The following is a 13159-nucleotide window of genomic DNA, read 5'->3' on the forward strand; positions in this document are numbered from 1 at the left end:
GTTCCTTCACGGTCCGAGTTGTTCTAGCACGATAAACATACCTGTTAAAGAAAAGAGCCTCCCTTAATACTGTTTCATTGACGACTCATTATGTCCAGGAGCTTTTGGCGTGTGGCAGATGAGTGAGGCTGGGATTTTGAGATTCTCAGATTATAATAAAACCAAAACAATAGAAATAAGCGATACAAACACCTTGTGGATTGGCCTTGTGTGTTAAACGTGGACAGATATCAAGCCGTGTGGCGTTAATGGTGTGCAATACCGGTTATTTTCTGTTTCTAGAGTGCTGTTTCACTTCCTTGGCTGGACAATTTGATTTGATTTGAATTCAGTAGAAAAGCTTGGATAGGCTTTGAGAGATTACACTTGAACCCCAATTTCCCCTCCTTTTGTTTTAAGCGAAGACAAGAAAAGAGAATAACTGGGGTGGGTGTGATTCTGTCCAAACTTCACCCACTCCTACCCTTCCCTTCAGGAGGAAGGCAAGGGTATAGTGTTGCCTTCAATATATAGCTCGTTAGAATAATCTGGAGAGCTTTGGGGAAGCATAGTTTTCCAGGCCCCACCTAAGATCCTACCAAACCTGAATTTTTCCAGGTGGAAGGCAGAAGATCTTTATTTTTATTCCTTTACTTTTTAAACTTTTTTACAATTATTATTATATTCAAGGGCCACAATCCCCCAAATCTCTACCACCTGAGCGTTTCTCTTCTGGATTTGCTCCTCACTGCTAGATATTGTCCATTTTATCTATTGTATAAAGCAGGAAGCAGGCGCTAAAGACAAAGCAAACCAAGAAATACAAAAAGTGATCACATTATATACAAATTGATTTGCACAAGTATTAAAAACTTCTATGGGTCTGTCAGGAGAGCAAGCCGGTTACAGAATGAACCCTACTGAGCCCTCGATTTTGAGTTTTATTTACAAGTTGGCATTTGTAAAAGATTTCCTTGTAGCTGTGCTAAGAGTATTTTGTGTTCCGTGGCTGTATATGCCTTTTATCCAAAGTACGTACCATGACTCCTATTCAAGGTGCAGGATATGGAACTGCAAGGTACACGGTATGGAGAACGTTGTTTTGGCAGCTGGGATCTTTCCAACTGAAATTGTTGTAATGATAACCTCTTACAGGTTTTCTTTCAAAGACCTCTGTGTGTTCTTAGTTGACAGTGTTTTGCTAGCATTTATTAAAATATTAATATATTTTTATCACTAAAACTTACACGCTAACTAACTCTTCACTGATGTGTGTGTGTGTGTGTGTGTGTGTGTGTGTGTGTTACAACCCCGGGAAGCAAGAAGAAAAATCAAACAGAAAAGAAGGAGAAAAGGAGGAAGCAAATCCAAGAAGCAAATCCAAGATAGCAGATCACCAGTTAGCTGCAGTTCTATGCCACAAGGGACATCTTCTGAGAGGCCATATGGAACAACTGCGTGTTGGAACAATGTCAATGGGAAGGAAGGGTAAAGAACTTGCCAACTCCTTCCCTTCTCCCTTCTTGCATTGGTCAGAGTTGGCCTGAGTTCCTGGTTCTCTTACTGAGCCCTCCAGGCAGCCTGGGAGACAGAGCCACGGTAGGGAAGTTATGGCATCACCATCTACAGGCTGCAGCCTTGAGCAGGTGCACTTTGGTGATGACGTAAAAAGCGCAGGTGGGGGGGGGCGGGGCGGAGGCACGCAGCCCGAGGCGTACGATGAAGGGCTATGGGGCTGTGCCATGGGTGACTTGGAACACTGGGAGCAGTGGAGGCAGTGCGCCCACAGAGGGAGTTAGGACGTAGCCTGTCCTAACAGGAGCCTCTCCGTGCCTGGATGCCAGCCTGGCCTGTTGGAGGTTCTTCAGTAGCACCAAGCCAAAAATCCAAGGCCAAGCACGTCCTGGGAGGCATATGAACCGGGTCTGCTACGCCAGGTCTACAGGGCAGGCAGTCAAGAACACGATTCTGGCGCATCTTGTGTCAGAAAGTAAGGAAGCTGCCAACCTTGGGTCTTGTCAAAAGGACACAAGTGCCAGCTTGAGAACGCCTGCTGGCCGAAGACATGGTCATTTCAGCAGCAAAAAGGACCAGGGCAATGGATTGCGACACATCGAATATATGATACAAAAATGCCCAAGTTAATAGGGATACTCCAAAAAATTAGTTGCGCTCACCGGAGGCAGGGATGGGGTGGCGGAATTGGGTGAAGGTGGTCAAAAGGTCCAGCGTCAGCTCTGAGATAAAGAAGTACCGGGGATAGAAGGTACAACATGATGACCACAGTTAACGCCGCTAGGTGGTACACTTGAAGGCTGCTGAGCGGGTAGACCCTCTAAGTTCTCATCACAAGGAAAAAAAATGTACGAATATACGAGGTAATGAGTTTCGACTAAACGTACTGTGGCGATCATTTTGCGATATCCGCATGTCACTTCAGATGTGTTCAGAGTGGTATGTCAATTCTATCTCAGCGGAACTGACAACAAATGAGTAAATTAATTAATTAATCCACAACTAAATAAAATGCAGAAGGAGCAATAGAATTTGAGAATGTTCATCTTGCACCTTTTCGTTGAATAATGGATCTAGGCGGTAATAAACCAAGGCTAGAGAAAACGAAAGTGGGCAAGGGAGACAGTACCTCTTTAAAGAGGTTTGGAAAACAGGTCAGCCAAATACATTTTTGGGATCTTGTTTGGATTTTGATTCAAACAAACCAGCCTAAAAACACATCTGAAAGAAAACCTGGGAAAACTGAACACACGCTGGGTGTTAGACGATAGTATGGATTCACCACTAACTTGTCGAGTATGAGCATGACGTTGTGACTACGGTTGTCGTTGTTTTTTTGAGTCCTTTCCTGTTCGCTATATATACTGTCTCTGTGCATGAGATGATGTGGTGAGCGCAGTTGGCTTTTAAGAAATCCAGAAGAGGGCAAAAAATTGGGTAAGAATAGATGAGAAAATATGGACAGAGGGTGGCTGGTTTGTTGGGGCAAGATGGGAATACGTGGCATTCATTATACCGTGATGTCGACTTTTGGGTTTGTTTGACAATGTCTATAATAAAAGGCTAAAAAATTAAAATACATGAACAAGTTCTTTTTAAACAAACATACAAGCTCCCCAGTCGGTTCCGACGAGTCGGCCAGCTTTGGGAATCGTTCAGGTAGAGAGGACCTTGGAAGAAAGGAGAGGCAAGGGTAGAGAAGCTGAGACAGCTTCCGCCTCCCTGCCACCCCCAACCCCAGCCCCACGGCTTCCTGTGACAGCTCTCCCAGAGCGGGTCAGCAGGTTATTCTCAAGGACTCACCATCTCAGTGATGGGAAGACAATGCGGAAGAACTCAGGATGCCTGATGTGATAGCTGGCAGTTCTATTAAAATTTCTTCTCCGATAGAAGAAAAAGATTAATGAGTGTTCATATTTAGCTCCTATTTCCATGAGAAAGCCTGTAGAAAAAGCATTTGGAAAAGCATCTATGGGAACTAATCTGGAAAATAAATCAAATTAGTCACTGTTGAGGCTTGCATTACAATCCAAACTAGGATACATTTTGTTGTTGCTGTTGTTGTCGTTGAGTGGCTAGCTGGAGGGAAGAACTTTATGGGGGGTTTTATGACACAACACTTACTATTAATTATTTCAGAGTTAGTTTAGCTCAGAGTGTAGTGTAATTCTGTGGAAATAGCACTGGACTGGGTGTCTTGAGATCCAGGTTTGATTCTGGATCGTCCCCTGACAAGCTGTGTGACTTTCTTCACTTTACCCTCTCTGAGGCTTAATTTTCTCATTTCTCAACCAAAGAAGTCTGGGGTCCTTCCCGCTTTCAGACTCAATTTGTGAATACAAATGCACTCATTCCTTTGCATGCACTGTTTCATTTACTCCTAACAACTAACTTATGCCACAGGGTAGTTTTATTATTTGCACCAGACAGATGAAGAAACAGAATTAAAGGGAATAAAAATCTGACGAAGCAGATTCTCAATAGGTGTTGAACAATGAAAGTTTAGGTGAGCTCCAATTTTCATTCTCATAGAAATATCCAGTCATTGACTGTGTGTGTGTGGTAGTGTTCATTTTTAGTAGTTGAGACTCAAAGGATTTAGACATTTGAAGTCTTTTGAAGCTCGGAAACGTTAGAGAAATTGGATTTCTCTAACCATTATGAAAATTTTGCATCTCAATAGAAACCATCATTTGTCAGGTCCAACAAGAGCATTTCTACAAAATAGATTCTTTTCCACCTGGATTTGTGTGGGGGGGTATGTGCGTGCATGTGGGTAAATTTCTTAAAATTTCAAGGGAATTAAGTGAATCAATAGCACGCATTAACTCTAAGGTGTCTTATAAAATAAGTGAAAGTCCTCTAAATTTAAAAGGATGAAATGCTGGGGCACCGGGGTGGCTCAGACGGTTGAGTGCCTGACTCAGTTCACGTCATGATCCCAGCATCATTGAGCCCACTCATGCTGCACGTAGAACCCGCCTGGGATTCTCTTTTTTCTCTCCCTCTGACCCTCTCTCCCGCTTGCCCACTCTCTCTCTCTCTCAAATAAAAAAAATTTTTTTTTAATTAAAAAAAGGTGAAATTCATTTATTTAACAAGTATTTAGTAAGCATTTACTACAGACTCCTTTGTTCGAAGTGCATCTGAACCTTTAGTGTGGTTCAGGAACTGCCTGGACAGGAGTGGGATCAGCTCTTATCCAGGCACCCCGGGATAGAGCCTGGTGTTACCTGCCTGATTTCCAGGGCCGTTGTCCTTTAGACCACCCACAATGCATTGCGACCCTGTGATCAACATCCCGACATCCACGAGAAAGTTCAAAACGCCAAACCACTTGTGGTAGTCAACAGAGCCTTGCATATAATACAGGACTTAGTGAGCAAACACGGAATTAAAGCTAACATGAAGATTGGCTTCTCGAGGAAAAAGGCTGCCAAATCCAAGGCCATTTCAGCGGGGGGGGGGGGGGGGGGGGGGATTTCAGATGGCCATAAATCGTGTTATCGTAAGGGTTTCTCTTGTGCCAAACCAAACTTGCACTGTTGGAAAGATCTGATTTCCTCAACGACATTCAGAGTAAAGATATCTGTTTTTCACTTCTTTTTTTTTTTTTTTTTGGTTTTTGCTAACGTTGACAGGTGAGCATTGACTGTTACTTTGAAGAAAAATTATAAGTGACCAGCTGAAGGAACCGATTACCAGAGATGATTACTCTCAAGGCAGCTGTCACACAGCAGCCACCGTAGCCAAGTGTGCACGGAGCACCTGTCACGGGGGCTCCTCTCAGGGACCTGAAGAGTAAAAGAAACACAGAGAGTCTCTGACCTTGAGGAAGTCCCCACCTCACCCGCATCCAGTGCCATGTGGATGAGCCCCAACGAAAAGAGGCTGTTTAAAACTTTTTATTTGATGCTTTAAAAAAAAAAAAAAGTATTCATTTGGAGAGAGAGCGAGGGAGAGAATCCCAAGCAGGCTCTACACTGTCAGCACAGAGCCTGATGTGGGGCTCAAACCCAGGAACTGCGAGATCCTGACCTGAGTCGAAATCAAGAGTCGGACACTTAACCAACTGAGCCACCCAGATGCCCCTTTTTACCTTCCATTTTTTAAAAACGCTTTGGTTGTTATTTCATTTGATTTTTAACCACATTTTTTAATGTTTTATTTATTTTTGAGAGAAAGAGACAGAGTACGAGCGGAGGAGAGGCAGAGAGAGAGAGCGAGACACAGAATCTGAAGCAGGCTCCGGGCTCTGGGCTGTCCACACAGAGCCCAAAGTGGGGCTCGAACCCACAAGCTATGAGATCATGACGTGAGCCAAAGTCAAGAGTCGGACACTTAACCGAGTGAGCCAGCCAGGTGCTCCTCATTTCATTTTTTTTTTAAATTTTTTTTTTTAACGTTTATTTATTTTTGAGACAGAGAGAGCATGAACGGGGGAGGGTCAGAGAGAGGGAGACACAGAATCTGAAACATGCTCCAGGCTCTGAGCTGTCAGCACAGAGCCCGACGCGGGGCTCGAACTCACGGACCGCGAGATCATGACCTGAGCCGAAGTCGGCCGCCTAACTGACTGAGGCACCCAGGCGCCCCCCTCATTTCATTTTTAATGTCAATTCTTGAATGACACTTTCAGGCAAGCATTGGCTGAAATCTAACCTGGAAGATGGTCAGACCTCATTTTTTGGTGATGGTGTCTTCCTGCTGAAAATAACGTAACAAAAGGAGTACATTCTGAAGGCGGCCCTCACTTCTCCGTTATGTGAACCGTGTATAGTTACGACGCTGACGTTGGCTAAAGAAATCCAATATTCTTTGGGGGCAACTTCTTTGATGCTAATGCCACCCATGTAGCTCTGTGGGCTCTGGTGAGATGGAGGGGAACTTTGAGGGCTGTTAAATTGACAGGCATGTTACTCTGTCTTAAGTTGTATGACCATGGAAATTGTAAGCCTTTACAAAACCGTTTTTCTAATTTACAGTGCATTTTAATAAGCATAATTCGGTTATGAATTCCCAGTAGCACAGAACAGAAAGCAACACTGTAGGTGGCTGATTAATAATTTATGTTTATCTTTAGCAACTAACCATGTCAATATGTGAAGATGTTTTGAAAGAAACAACAGACTTCCTTTGCTATGTAATTTCTTTGGGATATTTCATTTTTTAAGTGTTTATATCAAAATGTATTTAAAAATGCACTGCTTATCCAAATAGTATTTGTAACTCACATTTAATGCAACTTATATAAATGTTGAAGGGTGGAATATTATTGGCTCAACAACTGTTGAAGGAAATTTCTTTCCTGTTATCACCTGCTATGTTAAAAATATCTTTTTTTTTTTTTTTTTTTAACATTGTTCATATCTCTAGTCTTTAATATACTTTGGGATAAACCAAAGAGGCCCAGGTCATTTCCTCTTAAACTTCTCAAAGTTTTTCCAGACTGTCCTCCGTGTTAGCAATAATTGTATTATTATTTTTGTCTTGTGCCATTACATACCGCTAATTTATGTTTTCTCAGCTCCTCACAAATTGCTTGGTGCATCAAATCTTTATTTCTCTGGTGATATATAGTATTTGGTGGAAGGTTGGATCTTTCTTAAAGGAAGTAATTTCAGTCAATATCATCATTGAGATGAATTAGTAAACTTATTGATGAGTATTTTATAAATATTTATAAAATATTCCCAATATTTAACAACTGATAAGGCGAGGACATGGACCAAGCAGAAGAGACCCGAGCCATACAGCTGAACAAAGTCCTGCAGGCTCCTTTAAGGGCAGATGTCAACCCTTCAGTTGCTGGATCCTGAGAAGGTAGGAGGAGAGGAGAGCCAAGGGAGAGGCCGAGGAAGGATGGAAAGCCTTCAGGGAGCTCATAACAGTGACTACACGCCAGGGGTCTCAACTCTTGACATTTTGCAACCACTAATTCTTTGTCGTTGGGAGCCGTGCTATGCATTGTGGAAGGTGTAACTGCATCTCTGGTTCTATGCCCTAGGTCCCCTTATGACTTCCCCCTCAGTTGTGACAACTGGAAATATCTCCAGATATTGTCAAATGTCTCCCACGAGGAAAATCACCCTAGCTGAAAACTGCTGCTATATCCTGTCTGCTACAGAGATATTTCAATATTTTTATAGCCATTGCATTCATACCATCACCCAGTGTCTTGAACTATTACCTTCCTTGTAGTGCTTAATAAAGATTTATTCAAGAAAGGATTTGTTTAAGTAATCAACACTAGGAGTAACCTCTTAGGAAAGGGTAACTTACTACTTTGTAAAAAACTTTTAAAGTTTATTTATTTTTGAGAGAGACAGAGACAGCATGAGCAGGGGAGGAGCAGAGAGAGAGGTAGAGAGGGAGAGAGAATCTCAAGCAGGTTCTGCACTGCCGGCAAAGAGCCCAATGTGGGGCTCGAACTCACTAAACTGTGAGATCATGACCTGAGCCGAAATCAAGAACCAGATGCTCAACTGACTGAGCCACCCAGGCACCCCAGGGTGACTTATAAGTTGTCTATTGTACTTTGAGTGCAGGTATGTTTTGATGTACGACTAGACAGGTGTTTAGTGAGACCTTCAACATGTTGGCCACAATATTTGACCCTGTGGAGGCTTCTGGAACATGAGCCCAGGGCTTGCTGTCTGTAATTCTTCTCACTCTACACTCTGGATCGTTTCCCCCACTGTCAAGGTTTTCACTTACGTGCAGATAGACTCTACACCTGCACCTCTATCCCTCTCCCTCTTTTTTTTTTTTTTTTAAATTTTATTTATTTGTTTTGAGAGAGAGTGAGAGAGCCAGGGAGGGGCAGAGAGAAAGGGAGAGAGAATTCCAAGCGGGGCTCCAGCCTATGAACTGTGAGATCTTGACCTGAGCCCAAACTAAGACCTAGATGCTGAACCAACTGAGCCACCCAGGTGCCCCCTCACCCTCTTTTTGAACTTAAGCTGCATTTTTTCTGGCCTTGTGTATATTATACCTTAAATATGAAATCTAGAGAAGTGAACTCAGTTTTGCCTCACCTCCCTGAATCAAGACGAACTCCATGTCCTGCTTTGTCTAAAGGAATTAGATCATGATCACCCCACTCACGGTGGTAATCTAGAGATAACACTTTCCCTTGCAACTTTTACATGCAAACAATAATCACTAAGTCCATTCAGCCACCAAATGGTCTGGACTCCATTCCTTTCACTTTCTTTTCTGCCCACTTGGATTAATTCTCATCTCCTGACTGGTCTTCCAGACTCGGGCGTGTCCTCTCTCAAATCCAAACTTCATACTCTGCTCCTGGTATCATCTCTCAAAATGGCAATGTGATGCCATATTAAAATGCTTTTGTCCTCTAAAAGATTAAATCTAAGCTCTCTAGCACAGCTTTCTAGACCTGGCCTCCGCTGGGTCTTGGAGCCTCCAACTTGGCCTTTCCTGCTCTAGCAATGATGAATAACTGTCAATTGGCCCTTACGCTAGGACCAACTTCTTCCTTTGATCTGGAATGCCCTCTTGACCCTTTGTCACCACACCCACTCCAAATTTTAGTTCAGGTGATACTTCTTCTGGGAAGTCTTTCTTGAATTGTTTATCCTGGGCTCAATGGCTCTTTCATTTATGGTAACCTGGGCCCTCCTAAACTGTAGCATTGTCACCCTAGGTTGAAAAGATCTGTTTAACGATTAATTGGTTTATCACTGGGGCTGAGACTATGTCTTATGCATCTTTGATTTCTTAGTTGCTGGTATAGGGGTTTAATAAATGCTTCCGGTAGGGGTGTCTGTGTGGCTCAGTCCAGTAAGCGTCCCACTTCTGTTCAGGCTGTGATCCCATGGTTCATGAGTTCAAGCCCTGCATCGGGCTCTCTGCTGTCAGCACAGAACCCATTTCAGATCCTCTGTCCTCCCCTCCCTCTGCCCTCCCCCCTAGTTCTCTCTCTCTCTCAAAATAAATAAATAAACTTAAAAAATGCTTCTGGTATGATCTCAATTCTGGAAGAAAGAAAAAAGCTAGATATATGGAAAAAAAGGCTGGAAGGATACCCATGTAACATAGCTAGATTCTATGCTTTTGACATTTTATTGGAACTTTCTCCCACCTTGGTCACAAGAAGTTATCAGTGTGAGGCTTATCCACCTTACTACATGACATATGGAAAACACAGTTGCAACCCTGAGGGAAGGCTGGAAAGGGATGAAGAGGGGAGAAAGAGAAGAAGGAAACAGAAATAACAAAAGCATAACTTTGCTAATTGTATCACATTAAATCCTGTTCTCCCAACCTATAACCCTACTTCTACTGAGAAAAATGAAACAATTTTAAAACAGAGTGAAAGCCCAATTACAACAGCGCTGCTTGCTTCCTTTGTAAATTGTGAACAATGCCCACCCCTCCTTCCTCACCATCCTGCACCCACCCCACCCCCAGAAATAAACCTTACTGCAATACAAATTAAGTTTTGTGATTTTTTTTTTTATTCCTGCTGTTTTCAAGGACTCTAGCTCAATTGAGGACATAAGGCTAGCAGATGGCATAGTTTTAAAGAAGTTATAATATTTGGGTTGAAATTCCCTACTCTGTTAATTATGGCCCTGAAGACTTCTTGTCACAAAAGCAAAATTGTACAACCCCTTGACATTAAGAATGTTGATACTCAGGCCCTAATGCAGCTGCCTGTGCATGAGGCCAACAGATGGGCACAGTGTTTTTAAAAGCAGTAAAAGCCTGCATTGCTGAGGTTTAAATTCTCTAACCCGGTCACCAAGGCTCTGCAAGCTCGCTGCTTGAAAAGGAGGGCTGGGTGCTGCTTCCTCATCTGAAGAACCTGCTGGCTCTTCGGTACCCTCACTCTCCCAGCCCAGCCTCCTAGAGCCACTGGGAGAAGGATGCTAGAAGACATGACCAACCCAATGAGTGTGTCACAGAAGATACTCCTGTGCTCAGCTCGTCGTCATGAGCCTGACCCTCACCTGGTTCTGTTCTAGAGGAACACTTCAGAATAGGGCTAAAGGATAAAGGCGACAAGATGGAAAACCAAAAGAATTATGCTATTTGCATATTGTTTCTAGAACATGGCATTACATTTGCAAATCGACGAGGATCTATGTGTAGTCTGTCAACAAACAAGGGAAACGTTACAGACCTTTTTTATCTACAACAGCCTCTTTAAAAGAAACATTTCCATGCAATCCATGTGCACGTTTCCTAAGCTTGATAAATATTGTAAAATGTGGGGTGATGAACATAGAAATGGAATGTCTGTGAATGGAAGCTGAATTTAATCACCAGAGAAGCCAAATTTGAGCAACACGGCATGGTGGGAAAAGCCTAACTTTTCCACCAGTCCGGCCTAACTAAGCTCAGATCTTGTTTCTGGCACTTATGGGCTGTGTGACTTTAAGGAAATCACTCCATCCACCGGCCCCCAGTTTATTCAAATGTAAAACTGGAGACATAATAACCTCTTGACAGATCTTGGTGAGTTCTGGTGAAACTTGGTGCAAGTCTGAGTTTAAGGTATCACTGCTCATTAAGTGCTACTTCTTCCTAATGGAGATTCAGTTTGTTTGCCAAAGGCTCACCCCTTGTCTTTCAAAGGCCCTGTCCATGGCCCTGAGGCCTGACCTGGACTTTTGCTTCAGTCTTCTCTCCTGTGATCTTGGCCCAGACATGTGGTCATTTTCCTGTTCTGCTTCACCTCCAGGTCTGTAGGCTGGGGTATGGTCTTCTGTACTATACAGGTGCTTTAGAGGGACCATTCATTTTATTTTCTGTTGTGAAGGAAGTGACAACTAAGGTTTGGATGTTGCTTATTGATAAGAAGATAAGTTTCGTTGCGCAACGCACCGACATTAAATTGTTATGGGAGGAAACAATAGGTGTTGGTGAGGATGTGGAGAACAAGGAACCCTCGTGCATTTTGGGAATGCAAGCTGGTGCGGCCACTGTGGAAGACGGAATGGAGGTTCCTCCAAAAATTAAAAATAGAACTACCCTACAATCCAGGAATTGCATTACTGGATATTTGCCCAAGGGAAATAAAAACACAAATTCGAAGGGACATATGCGTGCCTATGTTTATGGCAACATTATTTATAGTGGCCAAATTATGGAAGCAGCCGAAGTGTCCATTGATGGATGAGTGAATAAAGAGAAAGTGGTATATATATATATATATATATATACACACAATGAAATATTTAGCCATAAAAAAGAATGAAATCTTGCTATTTGCAACAATGTGGATGGAGTTAGAGACTATCATACGAAGCAAGATAAATCAGAGAAAGACAAATACTCTATGATTTCATTCCTATGTGGAAATTAAGAAACAAAACAAGCAAAAAGGGAGTGTCAAACCAAAAAGCAGACTTTTTTTTTTTTTAATTTTAGAGAGAGCGCATGTGCACACACAGTGGTGGGGAGGGGTGAAGGGACAGAGAGAGAGAGAGAGAGAGAGAGAGAGAGAGAGAATCTTAAGCAGACTCCATGCTCAGTGTGGAGCTCAACTCAGGACTTGATCCCATGACCCTGGGATCATGATCTGAGCCGAAATCAAGAGTCGGACGTTTGACAACTGAGCCACCCAGGTGTCCCCAAAGAGCAGACTCTTAACTACAGGGAACAAACGGATGGTTACCAGAGGGGAGGTGGGGAGGGGGCATGGGTGAAATAGGTGATGGGGACTGGGGAGGGCACTTGTCGTAATGAGTACTGGGTATTGTATGGAATTATTGAACCACTATATTGTACACCTGACACACAGTATGTTAACTACACTGGAATTAAATTTTTTCAAAAAATGTGCAACTTTTATGGAGTGAAGAAACTAGCTATGAAGAAAGTCTGAAAACACCAAAAATCACAGATATTCTTGGGATCAGTATCAAAACATTAATTGAACATTGACTGGATATTAACTGGCACTCTGAAACATATTGACAGAAGAAACCCCTTGTGTCATACATACTAATGCTGGACTGCCTGCCAAGTGGTTCCAACATTCGTGAGAGGCTAAATGCAGTTTGCTTTAGTTAATGAGGTGGAGTACGGCGTGGGGGGGAGGGGGGAGAATTTAGGGAAATCCCGTGTTCTTGCTGATTCTGGAAGAACAAGCAGCAGCAGGCCCCACTTGTCTTTTCCAGCAGTAAGTTTATACTTGACTAGGGCAGAGAATCGCCTCAAAATAAATCAATTTCTATTAGTCACCCACTCAGGGGAGGCTGTGGGATTGGCTCAGGGGGTTGGCTTAAGGAAGGGGGTTCAGAAGCCTCATTTCTGTTGACCCTTGTGGACCGATTGCCATCAAGATCTGCTCTCAGGACAGAATTGCCCTCTCCCTGCGGAACTGGTGGACCTCCTCCCTCTTTTACCCACTCTGTCCCTAGAGGATGGACAAGCAGATAATTATTTATGCACAAACCTAACTCAATCCTGGTTTTATACCTTAAGCACCTTCTCGCTCCTATTCAGCCAACGCTCCTGTCCAGGTCTAATGTTTGGGCCCCCTTGACGACTGAACACTTTCTTCGGGCCCCTTAGTCTTTATTATTATTATTTTTTGATCACCCACTACCCTTCCTCTGTTGCATTTTTCCCTCCTCAGTCATCTATTAGCCCCAGTGTTCCTGTTCTTTCCACTGCTGGTTCCTAGAAA

This window comes from Panthera pardus, unplaced genomic scaffold, assembly GCF_024362965.1.
Source record: "Panthera pardus isolate Hobbes unplaced genomic scaffold, ASM2436296v1 HiC_scaffold_13, whole genome shotgun sequence".
NCBI lineage: Eukaryota > Metazoa > Chordata > Mammalia > Carnivora > Felidae > Panthera > Panthera pardus.